The sequence below is a fragment of the Erinaceus europaeus genome, chromosome 4, assembly GCF_950295315.1.
Source record: "Erinaceus europaeus chromosome 4, mEriEur2.1, whole genome shotgun sequence".
Classification (NCBI taxonomy): domain Eukaryota; kingdom Metazoa; phylum Chordata; class Mammalia; order Eulipotyphla; family Erinaceidae; genus Erinaceus; species Erinaceus europaeus.
In genome coordinates this window covers 54,415,440-54,428,665 of record NC_080165.1, presented here as the reverse complement: position 1 = coordinate 54,428,665, position 13,226 = coordinate 54,415,440, and the positions used below count along the sequence as shown (strand labels likewise).

At 44.0% G+C, this 13,226-nt stretch overlaps 1 non-coding gene across 1 annotated transcript; it reads left to right on the top strand.

Annotated features, from left to right (window-relative positions):
* Positions 1 to 5,411: 5,411 nt before the first annotated feature.
* LOC132538486 (small nucleolar RNA Z195/SNORD33/SNORD32 family) lies at positions 5,412 to 5,495 on the top strand. Its single transcript, XR_009549842.1, has one exon. It is a non-coding gene; the product is annotated as a small nucleolar RNA Z195/SNORD33/SNORD32 family (small nucleolar RNA).
* The last annotated feature ends 7,731 nt before the right edge of the window (positions 5,496 to 13,226 follow it).

The following is a 13,226-nucleotide window of genomic DNA, read 5'->3' as shown; positions in this document are numbered from 1 at the left end:
ATAATATAATGGTTATGCAAAGAGACTCTGTACCTGAGGCAACAAAGTCCCAGGTTCAGTCGTCCCTACCACTCACTATAAGCCAGAGCCAAGTAGTGCTGTGCTAAAAAAAAAAAAAAAAAAGGTAGGGGGGTTCCGGCGGTAGCAGCAGGTTAAGCTCACATGGCACAAAGAAGCACAAGGACTGGCCTACAAATCTCCTTTCGAGCCACAGTCCCCCCACCTACAGGGGAGTCACTTCACAGGCGGTGAAGCGGGTATGCAGGTGTCTATCTTTGTCTCCCCATCTCTCTCGATTTCTCTTTATCCTTTTTTTAAAAATGTTTATTTATTCCCTTTTGTTGCTTTTGTTGTTTTCTTGTTGTAGTTATTGATGTCGTCGTTGTTGGATAGGACAGAGAGAAATGGAGAGAGGAGGGGAAGATAGAAAGGGGGAGAGAAAGATAGACACCTGCAGACCCGCTTCACCGCCTGTGGCCTGTGAAGCAACTCCCTTGTAGGTGGGCAGCGGGGACTCCAACCGGGATCCTTATTCCGGTCCTTGCGGTTCATTCATTCGCGCCACATGGCTTAACCCATTGCGCTACCACCCGACTCCCGATTTCTCTTTATCCTATCCAACAATGACGACATCAATAGTAACAATAATAATAACCACAACAATGATAAAGCAAAGGCAACAAAAGGGGAAAACAAATAGCCTCCACGAGCAGCGGATTCCTGGTGCAGGCACCAAGCCCCAGAAATAACTCTGGAGGCCAAAAAAAAAAAAAGTGTGAGGGGGTGGAACAGGTGGTGGTGTACCTGGTTAAGTACACAAATGACCACACTCAAGGACCCAGTGTTGCAGGTATGTCTGTCTCTCCCTCTCTGTCACTCCTTTCCCCTCTCAATTTCTGGCTATCTCTATCCAATAAATAAAGATAATAAAACATCAAATAAATTGGAGTATTACACCAAAGTAAAAGACTCTGGGGTGGGTGGGTGGGTGGGGAGAATACAGGTCCATGAAAAATGACGAATGAAATAGTGGGGGTTGTATTGCTAAATGGGAATCTGGGGAATGTTATGCATGTAAAAAAAAAAAAAAGTAGAAACGCAAAGCAGAAATTGACTGAGTTTGGAGTATGGCACCAAAGTAAGAAAGCAGAAGTATACTAGAGTTTGCAGTGAGTACCTCCCTAATACTTCCTCTCCACTTTTCCAAGCTTTGGGTCCATGATTGCTCAACAATTTGTTTGGCTTTGTATGTTAACTCTCTTTTCAGTCACCAGGTTCCAGGTGTCATCAGGATGCCGGCCAGACTTCCCTGGATTGAAGACACCACCAATGTGTCCTGGAGCTCAGCTTCCCCAGAGACCCATCCTACTAAGGAAAGAGAGAGGCAGACTGGGAGTGTGGACCGACCAGTCAACGCCCATGTTCAGCGAGGAAGCAATTACAGAAGCCAGACCTTCTACCTTCTGCAACCCTCAATGACCCTGGGTCCATGCTCCCAGAGGGATAGAGAATGGGAAAGCTATCGGGGGAGGGGGTGGGATATGGAGATTGGGCGGTGGGAATTGCGTGTTGTACCCCTCCTACCCTATGGTTTTGTTAATAAAAAAAAAAAAAACATCAAATAATTTTTTTTTAAGGGAAGAGAAAACAAAAAAAAAAAAGGAAAAGGGAGGAAGGAGGTAGGTGGTGTTGTGACACGACAATAGGCAGGGATTCCCAGCATAGTACATTATATTATCAAGACAAGGATCTGGGTCTTGAACCCTGATCCCCCACCTGCAGGAGGGAAGTTTCACCAGTGGTAAAGTAGCAAGTGTCTTTCCCTTCCCTCTCATTTTCGGAAAGGGAGAGGAGCAGCCTCAACAAAAACCTTGGTGGCAAAAAAAAAAGGGGGGGGGTGGCTGAGGAGACAACATAATGGTTATGTAAAAAAAGAATTTCATTTCTATTCCAGTGCCAGGCAACCAAAAAATTAAATAAATAAATAAAAGACTTTCATGTCTAATGCTCCAAAGTCCCAGGTTCAATCCCCTGTTCTACCCACCATAAACTAGAGTTGAGGAGTGCTCTAGTCTCCCTGTGTCTCATTCTGTGTCTCTCTCATTAAAACAAAATGTATTTATTTATTTATTCCCTTTTGTTGCCCTTGATTTTTTTTATTGTTGTAATTACTATTTATGTCGTCATTGTTGGATAGGACAGAGAGAAATGGAGAGAGGAGGGAAATAGAGAGAGGAGAGAAAGACACCTGCTGACCTGCTTCACAACCTGTGAAGTGACTCCATTGCAGGTGGGGTGCCATGGGCTTGAACTGGGATCCTTACACTGGTCCTTGCGCTTTGTACCACCTGCACTTAACCCACTGTGCTACCGCCCAACTCCCCAAAATATATGTTTTTTTAAAGATTTTATTTGGTAGATAGCATAATGGTTCTGCAAAGAGACTTTCATGCCTGAGGCTCCAAAGTCCCAGTTTCAACCCCCTGAACCACCATAAGCCAGAGCTGAGCAGTGCTCTGGTAAAAATAAAAATAAAAAAAAAGATTTTATTTATTTATTCATGAGAAATGATAGAAGAGAGAGAAAGAACCAGACAACACTCTGGTACATGTGCTGCTGGGGACTGAACTTGGGACCTTATGCTTGAGAGTTCAAAGCCTTACCCACTGCACATTCTCCTGGACCACCAAAATGTATTTTTAAAAAGGGATGCTGGAAAATAGTATAATGGTTATGCAAAGAGACTCTTATACCTGAGGCTCTGAAGTTCCAGGTCCAATCCCCTACCCCACTACAAACCAGACAAAGCTAAGCAACGTTCTGATAAAAATAAATAGGGAGTTGGGCAGTAGTGCAGCGGGTTAAGCGCACATGGCATGAAGCACAAGAACTCGCGTAAGGATCCTGGTTGGAGCCCCTGGCTCCCCACCTGCAGTGGTGTCGCTTCACAGGCAGTTTTGAAACCAAAGAAAGACCCAACACTGGCCGCCAGCTATAGACCAATTTCTCTCCTCTCCGTGTGTTACAAAGTTCTTGAGAGGCTGCTTCTGTCACGTATTTCTCCTCTTACAGAGAAATTCCTATCACCCGCCCAAGCTGGTTTCCGCCCAGGAAGATCTACCTGCGAACAAGCCCTGGCCCTCTCAACTTATATTGAAAATGGATTCCAGAAGAATTTAAAGATGGGTGCTGTCTTTGTTGATCTCACAGCAGCCTATGACACGATCTGGCACCGTGGTCTCCTAGTCAAGATCTCAAGATGCCTGCCTCCATGGGTGGCCAACACTATATCGTTTCTTCTCCAAAACAGAAGATTCCGGGTGCATCTGGGTGACAAGTCTAGCAGATGGAGACTTGTCTCAAGTGGCCTCCCCCAGGGCTCTGTTCTGGCTCCCACGCTATTTAATATTTACATCAATGACCTTCCAGAAACTTCTTCAAGGAAGTTCATCTACGCCGATGACATCTGCTGTGCAACTCAGGCATCAAAGTTCGACATCCTTGAGGAAACACTTACGAAAGACATGTCTCTGATATCTGATTACTGTAAAAAATGGCGACTAATCCCTAGCACTGCAAAAACGGTATCATCTGTTTTCCATCTACACCATGCCTCGGCCTCGCGTGAGCTTAATGTGCAGCTTGGCGATACGAGAATCCGGCATGAAGCCCAGCCAGTCTGTCTTGGCGTTACTCTCGATCGCACTCTGTCATTTCACAAACATCTCATAAAAACTGCAGCAAAGGTGGGCGCGAGGAATAACATCATTGCAAGACTGGCCAGCTCCTCATGGGGCGCGAGCGCTTCCACACTACGCTCATCATCTCTGCCATTATGCTATTCCACTGCAGAATACTGTGCCCCAGTATGGTTCCATAGCCCCCATGTCCACTTGGTTGATTCCAAATTATATTCCTCCATGAGGATAATTTCTGGAACCATCCGTTCCACCCCGGTTCCATGGCTGCCAGTTCTTAGCAACATCGCCCTGCCAGATATTAGTCAGGATGCGACATCATCTAAGTTCATTTCCCACGTCTACGCTCGACCAGACCTGCCAATATACGCGGATATCTTCGCCCACTCTGTCCAACGCTTGACGTCTCGTCACCCAATCTGGTCCCCTATGCCTACACTGAACTTCTCTGTTCCAGTCTCTTGGAAACAGAGTTGGCAGTCAGCTGAGGTAAAGAACAAACACCTCATCACAGACCCCTGCAAGCGTCAACCCGGCTTTGACCTAGCACGTTATGATTGGGCCCTCCTCAATCGCTATCGAACAGGCCATGGCCGGTGCGCAGCTATGTTCCATCGCTGGGGAGCCAGAGACGACCCGAACTGCCCCTGCGGCTCCAGACAGACTATGACCCACATAGTCAACGACTGCCACCTCTCCAGATTCAAAGGAGGTCTCGAAACTTTACATCAGGCTCAACCTGACGCGGTTGACTGGCTACGGAAGAAGGGCAAACGCTAGAAGAAGAAAACAGGCAGTGAAGCAGGTCTGCAGGTGTCTATCTTTCTCTCCCCCTCTTTGTCTTCTCCTCCTCTCTCCATTTCTCTCTGTCCTATCCAACAACGAAAAACATCAACAATGGCAATAATAATAACCACAACGAGGCTACAACAAGGACAACAAAAGGGAAAATAAATAAATAAATAAATACAAATAAATCTTTAAAATAAATAAACATAAATGTGCTAAGGTGCTGTGAGCTTCATGGGAGGAAACCAGCTGTATTTTGTTTATTTCTCAAAGTGGGTTTTGCTTGTTTTGTTCTACGTCTCTTTTATCTTCTATTTTGCTTTGCTTTACTTTTTCAACACCATCAGAAAAGATTCCTGTGTTTCAAGTAAGGAAATACTTTTCCCCCTATCTATGAGACCTTCCTAGGTATCTAAGACTTAAAATACTTTATAGCCTTAGGTCAGCCCAGGAGGAAAGTGATCATGGTGTTGCTAGGCCTAGAAAAAAGAGCAATGACTACAGATTGAGGGGAAAAAAAAAACCCACCAGGGTTCTGCCTCCTTCAGTGAGTAAGATAGCTTTGCCACAGCAGGACCAGCAAGGCTTCCCAGTTGTCAAATGCACAAGTGACCTTGGAATAAGTATTGGACCCTCCCAGAAAGATGAATCACTCTTCAGTTCCCACACCCCACCCAAAAGAAGAGCTCCAGGAAAGGAGCAAAAGGAAACAAGAAAACCAAGAATGAAGCCCATCTGGATAGGGATAATTTCCACTGTGTGCTTGACCAGTGGACTGAAACATAAAGAGACAGGGTGAAGGAGATAGCGTAATGGTTATGCAAAAAGATTTTCATGCCCAACACTCCAAAACCCTAGGTTTAATCCCCAGCATCACCATATGCTAGAGCTGAGCAGTGCTTTAGTAGAAAGAAAAAAAAAAAAAAGGCCGGTGGTGAGAAACAATCACCATCTTTCGTTTGAGCCTCACAGCCATGAGATCAACCCCATGCACCGCTTTGAGACTTCTGGCCCCCACCTCTGAACTGTGGGGTCTGCTGCCATCGGCCTGTGCCCACTGGACCCCCCTGGCTGGGGGCAGCCAGGGTTTTGCTGGCTTTGCCCCTGCTTCCCCCCCCCCAAAAAAAAAAAAGGAAAAAGAAAAAAGAGGGCAGGAATAGATAGAATAATAGTTATACAGGGAGTCAGGCGGGTTAAGCGCAGGTGGCTCAAAGCACAAGGACCTGTGTAAGGATCCCGGTTCAAACCCCCTGGCTCCCCATCTGCAGGGGAGTTGCTTCACAAGTGGTGAAACAGGTCTGCAGGTGTCTGTCTTTCTCTCTCCTTCTATGTCTTCCCCTCTTCTCTCCATTTCTCTCTGTTCTGTCCAACAATGATGATAATAATAACTATAACAGGGCGGGGGTAGTTAGCATAACAGTTATCAAAGAGACTTTCATGCCTGAGGCTCCAGAGTCCCGGGTTCAACCCCCCCCCACTACCATAAACCAGAGCTGCACAGTGCTCTGGTGTTTTTCTCTCTCTGCATCTCTCTCAAAAATAAAATAAATAAAATACTTTTTAAAAATAATAACTATAACAATAAAACAAGGGCAACAAAAGGGAATGAATAAGTAAGTAAATAAAAGAATTCTCTCTGACATGTTTAAAAAAGAAAGAAGAAGAATACAAAGAGACTCTTGGGGCTGGATGGTGGCTCACCTGGTTAAACTCACATGTTACAATACACAAGGAAGGACCTGAGTTCAAGCCCCCGGTCCCCATCTGCATGGGGAAAGCTTCAGAGTGATGAAGCAGGGCTGCAGGTGTCTCTCTGTCTCTCTATCTCCCCCTTCCCTGTTGATTTCTGCCTGTCTCTATTCAATAAATAAAATATAATAAAAACGTAAAATAAATAAACAAAATCTTAAAAAAAAAAAAAAAGTGGGCCAAAGAAGTAAACAGAAAGTTTTCTAAAGAAGAGATACAGAGGGCATACCTGGTTAAATACACATAGTACAGATTACTCAAGGACCCACACACAAGGATCCTGGTTTGAGGCCCCAGACCCCCACCTGCAGTAGGACCAGGGGGACACTTCTCAAGAGGTGAAGCAGATCTGCAGGCATCTCTCTTTCTCTCTACCTCTCTATCTCCCCTTCCTCTCTAAATTTTTCTCTATCTTGTCCAATAAAATGGGAAAAAACAAATGTCCACCAGGAGTAGTGGATTCGTAGTGCCTGCACTGACCTCCAGCAATGACTCTGTAGGCAAAGAGAGAGGGACAGACGGACAGATGGACGGACAGACATACCCCACAGACACATGAAGAAATGCTCCACTTCACTTATCATTAGAGAAATGCAAATTAAAACTACACTGAGATACCATCTCACACCTGAGAGAATGGCTTCCATCAACAAATCAGGAAATGACAGCTATTGGAGATGTTGTGGGAACTCTGCGGTACTGCTGGTAGGAATACAAACTGGTATAGCCCCTTTGGAAGACTAGGGAGTCCTTAAAAAAAAGGGGGGAGTCTGATGGCAGCTCAGCAGGTTAAGCACATGTGGTGCAAAGCACAAGGGGCGTAAGGATCTGGGTTTGAGCCTCCTGGCTCCCCGCCTGCAGGGGAGTCGCATCACAGGCAGTGAAGCAGGTCTGCAGGTGTCTGTCTTTCTCTCCCTCTCTGTCTTCCCCTCCTCTCTCCATTTCTCTCTGTCCTATCCAACAATGATGACATCAATAACAATTACTACAACAATAAAACAAGAAGGTCAACAAAAGGGAATGAATAAATAAATAAATAATTTTTTTAAAGGGGGGGTTAGGTGGTAGCGCAATGGGTTAAGCCAGGTGGTGCAAAGCGCAAGGACCAGCGTATGGATCACAGTACGAGACCCCCTCGCTTCACAAGCAATGAAGCAGGTCTGCAGGTGTCTTTCTCTCCCCTTCTCTGTCTTCCCCTACTCTCTCCACTTCTCTCTGTCCTATCCAACAACGATGACATCAATAACAACAACGATAATAACTATAACAATAAAACAAGGGCAATAAAAAGGAATAAGTAATAAAATAAATATTTTAAAAATCTTTTAAAAATGAAATTACCTTATGATCCAGCAATACCACTCTTAGGCATTTATCCAGTGGACACTCAAGCACTAATTAGAGGGGACACATGCACTCCAATGTTCATAGCTGCATTATTCACAATAGCCAAAAAGTAGAAGCAACCTAAATCCCCTTTATCAGATGACTGGCCAAAAAAGTTATGGGATATGTATTTCATGGAATGCTACTCTGTAATCAAAAAAGATAATATTGTGTCCTTTGGGACAAATTCCATTGAACTGGAGGTGATTATGCTTAGCAAAATAAGGAAAGAGATGAACTACAACTACCAGATGGTTTCACTCATAAATGGAATTTAGATATCTGATTTACATGAACTTGCCAAAATCATTATCATCATCATCCAAACAAAACAGAAACAAGCAAACTGTTGTAAAAAAAAACTTATGAGAACTATGGTGGTTCTCTTTGGGAGGCAGGAGGATGGGGATACAGAACTTTGGTGGTGGGTTTGGTGTGGAGCTATAAATTGTAATCTTACAATATTGTAAAACTATTAATAATAACAAAATGGGGGTGGGGAGGTGGGCCACATGCAGTGGGTTAATTGCACACAGCATGAAAGGAAAGGCTAGGGATGGCTCAAGAATCCCAGTTAGAGCCCCGGGCTCTCCACCTACAGGAGCGTCACTTCACAAGCAGTGAAGCAGGTCTGCAGGTGTCTTTCTCTCCCCCTCTGTCTTCCCCTCCTCTCTCGATTTCTCTCTGTACTATCCAACAGCAACAACAACAGCAACAATAATAGTCAAAAAGAAAAAAAAAAGTGTGGTCCAGGAGGTGGCTCAGTTGATAAAACAATGAGTCTCAAACACGAGGTTCTGAGTTCAATCCCCGGCAGCATTATGTACCAGAGTGATGTCTGGTTCTCTCTCTCCTCCTATCTTTCTCATCAATGAATAAAATCTTTTAAAAAAAGGGAGGGGTGGTAGCACAATGGGTTAAGCGCAAGTGGTGTGAAGCGCAAGGACCCGCATAAGGATCCCGGTTCGAGCCCCCGGCTCCCCACCTGCAAGGGAGTCGCTTCACAGGCGGTGAAGCAGGTCTTCAGGTGTCTGTCTTTCTCTCCCCCTCTCTCTCTTCCCCTCCTCTCTCCATTTCTCTCTGTCCTATGAAACAATGACAACAACAATAATAATATCTACAACAATAAAACAACTAGGGCAACAAAAGGGAATAAATAAATTTTTTTTTTAATCTTAAAAAAAAAAAAAGGAAAAACTGGTCTCCGCAAGCAGTGGATTCATAGTGTAGGTACCAAGCCCCAGCGATAATCCTGGAGGAAAAAAGATAGCTCACTGGTAGGGCTCAGGCCTTACCATGAACATGATCCAGGTAATTCTAGAATCACATGGGAGTACCAAACCAACAGAGAGAAATCAAGACAGGAGGGGAAGACAGAGGGAAAGAGAAAGATAAACAGACCTGCTTCACCACTTGTGAAGTGACCCCCATGAAGTGACACCCTGTAGATGGGGAGCTAGGGGCTGAAACCAGCATCCTTGGGCCAGCATGCTTGTGCCAGTCCTTGTGCTTCATGGTGTTTTATTATTATTATTGTTTTTGTTGTTGTTGATGTCATCGTTGTTAGGACAGAGAGAAATGGAGAGAGGAGTGGAAGACGGAGAGGGGGAGAGAAAGACAGACACCTGTAGACCTGCTTCACCGCCTGTGAAGCGACTCCCCTGCAGGTGAGGAGCCGGGGACTTGAACCAGGATCCTCACTTCAGCCAGTCCTTGCTTCACTTGCCACATTCACTTAACCTGCTGTGCTACCACCTGACTCCTGGTGTTTGTTTTTAACCAGAGCACTAGTCAGCTCTGGTTTATGGTATGTGAATGGGGTGGGGAGAGGTTGTGGGAACTTGGGACTTCAGAGCCTCTAGCATGAGAGTCTCTTTGCTTAACCATTATTTTTTATTGCCACCAGGGTTATTGCTGGGGCTTGGTGCCAATACTACAAATCCACTGCTCCTGACAGCCATTTTTTTTTTCTTTCTAATTTTTATTAGATAGGACAGAGAAAAATTGAAAAAGGATGGGAGAAGTGTCCCCACTACAGTTGGGAGAGTGGGCTCAAACCCAGGTCCTTGCACACTGTAATGTGTACACTTAACCTGCCCCACTACCTGAACTCCCTCATTCTGTCTCTTTCTATTTGAAGTAAAAAAAATGGGGGTGATGATGACCCAGGAGGTTTCAAAGGGGCTAGACTTCATACATATGAAATCTCAAGTTCAATCTATGGCATTATATGTGATACTCTGATTCCCTCCCTCTCTCCTTTCTTTATCATTAATAAATAAATTGTTAAAATAAAGAAGAGAAAAAGAAAAAGAAGAAAAAAGAAAAGAGAGGAAAAGAGAGAAGAGAAAAGAAGAGGAGAAGAGAGAAGAGAAGAGAAGGAACGAAAAGAAAAGAAAAGAAAAAGAAAAGAAAAGAAACAAGGGGCGGTGCAGGCCCTAGAAGGTAGCACAGTAATTAGAACTTTGGACTTGGGGGGTTCGGGCAGTAGTGCAGCAGGTTAAGCGCACAAGGCGCGAAGTGCAAGGACCTGGTAAGAATCCCGGTTCTAGCCCCCGTTTCCCCACCTGCACGGAAGGTTGCTTCACAAGCGGTGAAGCAGGTCTGTAGGTGTCTATATTTCTCTTCCTCTCTCTGTCTTCCCCTCCTTTCTCCATTTCTCTCTGTCCTATCCAACAATGACATCATAACAACAACAATAATAATAACCACAACAAGGGCAACAAAAAAAGGGGGGGGGATAGTCTCCAGGAGCAGTAGATTCATGATGCAGGCACCAAGCTCCAGCAATAGCCCTGGAGGAAAAAAAAAAAAAAAAAAAAAAAACCTTTGGACTTAAAAGTATGAAAAGTATGAGGTCCTGGGAGTTGGGCGGTAGCGCAGCAGGTTAAGCGCAGGTGGTGCAAAACACAAGGACTGGCGTATCACGGTTCGAGCCCCTGGCTCCTCATCTGTAGGGGAGTCACTTCACAGGTGGTGAAACAGGTCTGCAGGTGTCTATCTTTCTCTCCCCCTCTCTGTCTTCCCCTCCTCTCTACATTTCTCTCTGTCCTATCCAACAACAATGACATCAATAACTACAACAATAAAACAACAAGGACAACAAAAGGGAATACATAAATAAATATTTAAAAAATCATATGAGATCCTGAGTATAGTCTCTAACATCAAATGTGGCATAGTTCTGGTTCTCTTCATTTCCATTCTCTCAAATAAACAAATCTTAAAAACAAATAAATGGGGAAAGGGAAATAAATCGTATTTATTCATAAATTAAAAACCGTGACTCATATAGTTGAATAAATTAAATATCTGACCAGGATTTATTTACATAAATAGGGGCTGGGCCACGGCAAACCCTAAAGAGTTCATGTGTTACCTTATGCAAGAACTAGGTTAAAGCCCCCAGTCCTCACCTACAGGGGGAATCTTCACAAATGGTGAAGCAGGGCTGAAAATCTCTCTGTCTCTCTCCTTCTCTGTCTCCCCTCCCCCTCTCAATTTCTTTTTTTCTTTTTTTTTTAATATTTATTTATTTCCTTTTGTTGCCCTTGTTTTATTGCTGTTGTTATTGATGTCATTGTTGTTGGATAGGACAGAGAGAAATGGAGAGAGGAGGGAAAGACAGAGGGGGAAAGATAGACACCTGCAGACCTGCTTCACTGCCTGTGAATCGACTCCCCTGCAGGTGGGAGCTGGGATCCTTATGCCAGTCTTTGCGCTTTGAGCCACCTGCGCTTAACCTGCTGTGCTACCGCCTGACACCCTTTTTCCCCCTAAAATAAATAAATAAATAAATAAATAAACGGGGGCCTGGCAGTAGCGCAGCGGGTTACATGCAAAAGGTGCAAAGTGCACAGACTGGTATAAGGACCTGGGTTTGAGCCCCCAGCTCCCCACCTACAGGGGCCTCGCTTCATAAGCAGTGAAACAGGTCTGTAGGTGTCTTTCTCTTTTCTTCTCTGTCTTCCCCTCCTCTCTTAATTTCTTTCTGTCCTATCCAACAACAACAGCAATGACAACAATAACAATAAATTCAACAAGGGCAACAAAAATGAGAAAAATGGCCTTGTGACCCAGGAGGTGGCGCAGTGGATAAAACATGGTTCTCTCAAGCCATGAGGTCCTGAGTTCAATTCCCGGCAGCACATGTACCAGGGGGATGTCTGGTTCTTTCCCTCTCCTATCTTTAGAAAAAAAAAAAGAAGAAGAAAGAAAGAAAAATGGCAGGAGGTGGAGCTACGAGCAGCAGATCACTTTCTCTCCTCTCCTATCCTCTTCTCTCCTCTCCTGGATCAACTAGGAATACCAAAGGAGACCACCCGGGACCAAAACAAGACAGGACTAGAATGACCACAGGAACCCAGTAAATCACCGAATCTGGAGCAGCAACAGGAAGGGACACCAGGGGACAGAGATCTAACCAGGAAACTCAGAAGACCTATACTTCAGTGGCATAGTTAAGGGGCTGTGAAAGTCTTTTTGCATAACCACTGGATTATCTCTGCCACACCCTACTTTATCTCTTGGTCAGAAGTCAGTGATTAAGCTAGGAAGCCTATTGATAGTTTAAAAGCCCTCAGGCTCCCATAGCCTACAGGGAAGGAAAAAAAAAAAAAAAGAAAGAGGCTTTTAAACCACTGAGCTCCAACTCAGGGATTGAAATAAATGTTAACTTCCACCACTGTGAACCCTTTAATTAACTTACTTAGACAAAAGGCAATCCAGGCAATAGTGATCAATAATTTGAAAAGTACTGATAAAGGGAACTCATAATATAATATATAAAATGGTTAAAACAACAAGAAAAAATATTGGAGAATCGAACCAGGACAAGAGTCCAGCTAAAAGTCCTCCAGAGGGTGAAGCACAAAATAACGAGTTCAACATCCAAACATTAGCTAAGGAAATAATAACAGGAGTGAGTAAAGAATTTGAAAAAATTATAATCAGAAATGCAGGAACAACAAATGAGAATATGGAAGAAAATACTAATTATCTCATGGTTATTATAGAGCTGAAAGCTGAAATCGCTGAGCTAAGAATGCAACTAGCTGAACAAGCTAAAACAGTATCAGAGCAGGGCAACAAAATAGATGAACTCCAGAAAACAGTAGAGGGCAGAGAGAATAGAATCAATGAGGCTGAAGACAGAATTAGCAAGATTGAGGATGAATTAGAGACAACTAAAAAAGAAGTAAGAGATCTCAAAAAGAGATTAAGAGATGCTGAAAACAACAACAGAGTCCTATGGGATGACTTCAAAAGAAACAATATATGCATTATTGGCATACCAGAGGAAGAAAGAGAAGGAGAGGAAGAAAGCATTCTCCAGGCCTTAATAGCTGAAAACTTCTCTAGTCTAGACAACATCAAAGACATAAAGATTCAAGAAGCCCAGAGGGTCCCAAACAGAATTAACCCAGACCTAAAGACACCAAGACATATCATACTTAGAATGGAAAGGAATAAGGATAAAGAAAGGATCCTCAAGGCTGCAAGAGAAAAACAAAGAGTCACCTACAAAGGAAAACCCATAAGATTAGCAGCAGACTTCTCCATACAAACACTACAGGCCAGAAGAGAATGGCAAGATATCTATCG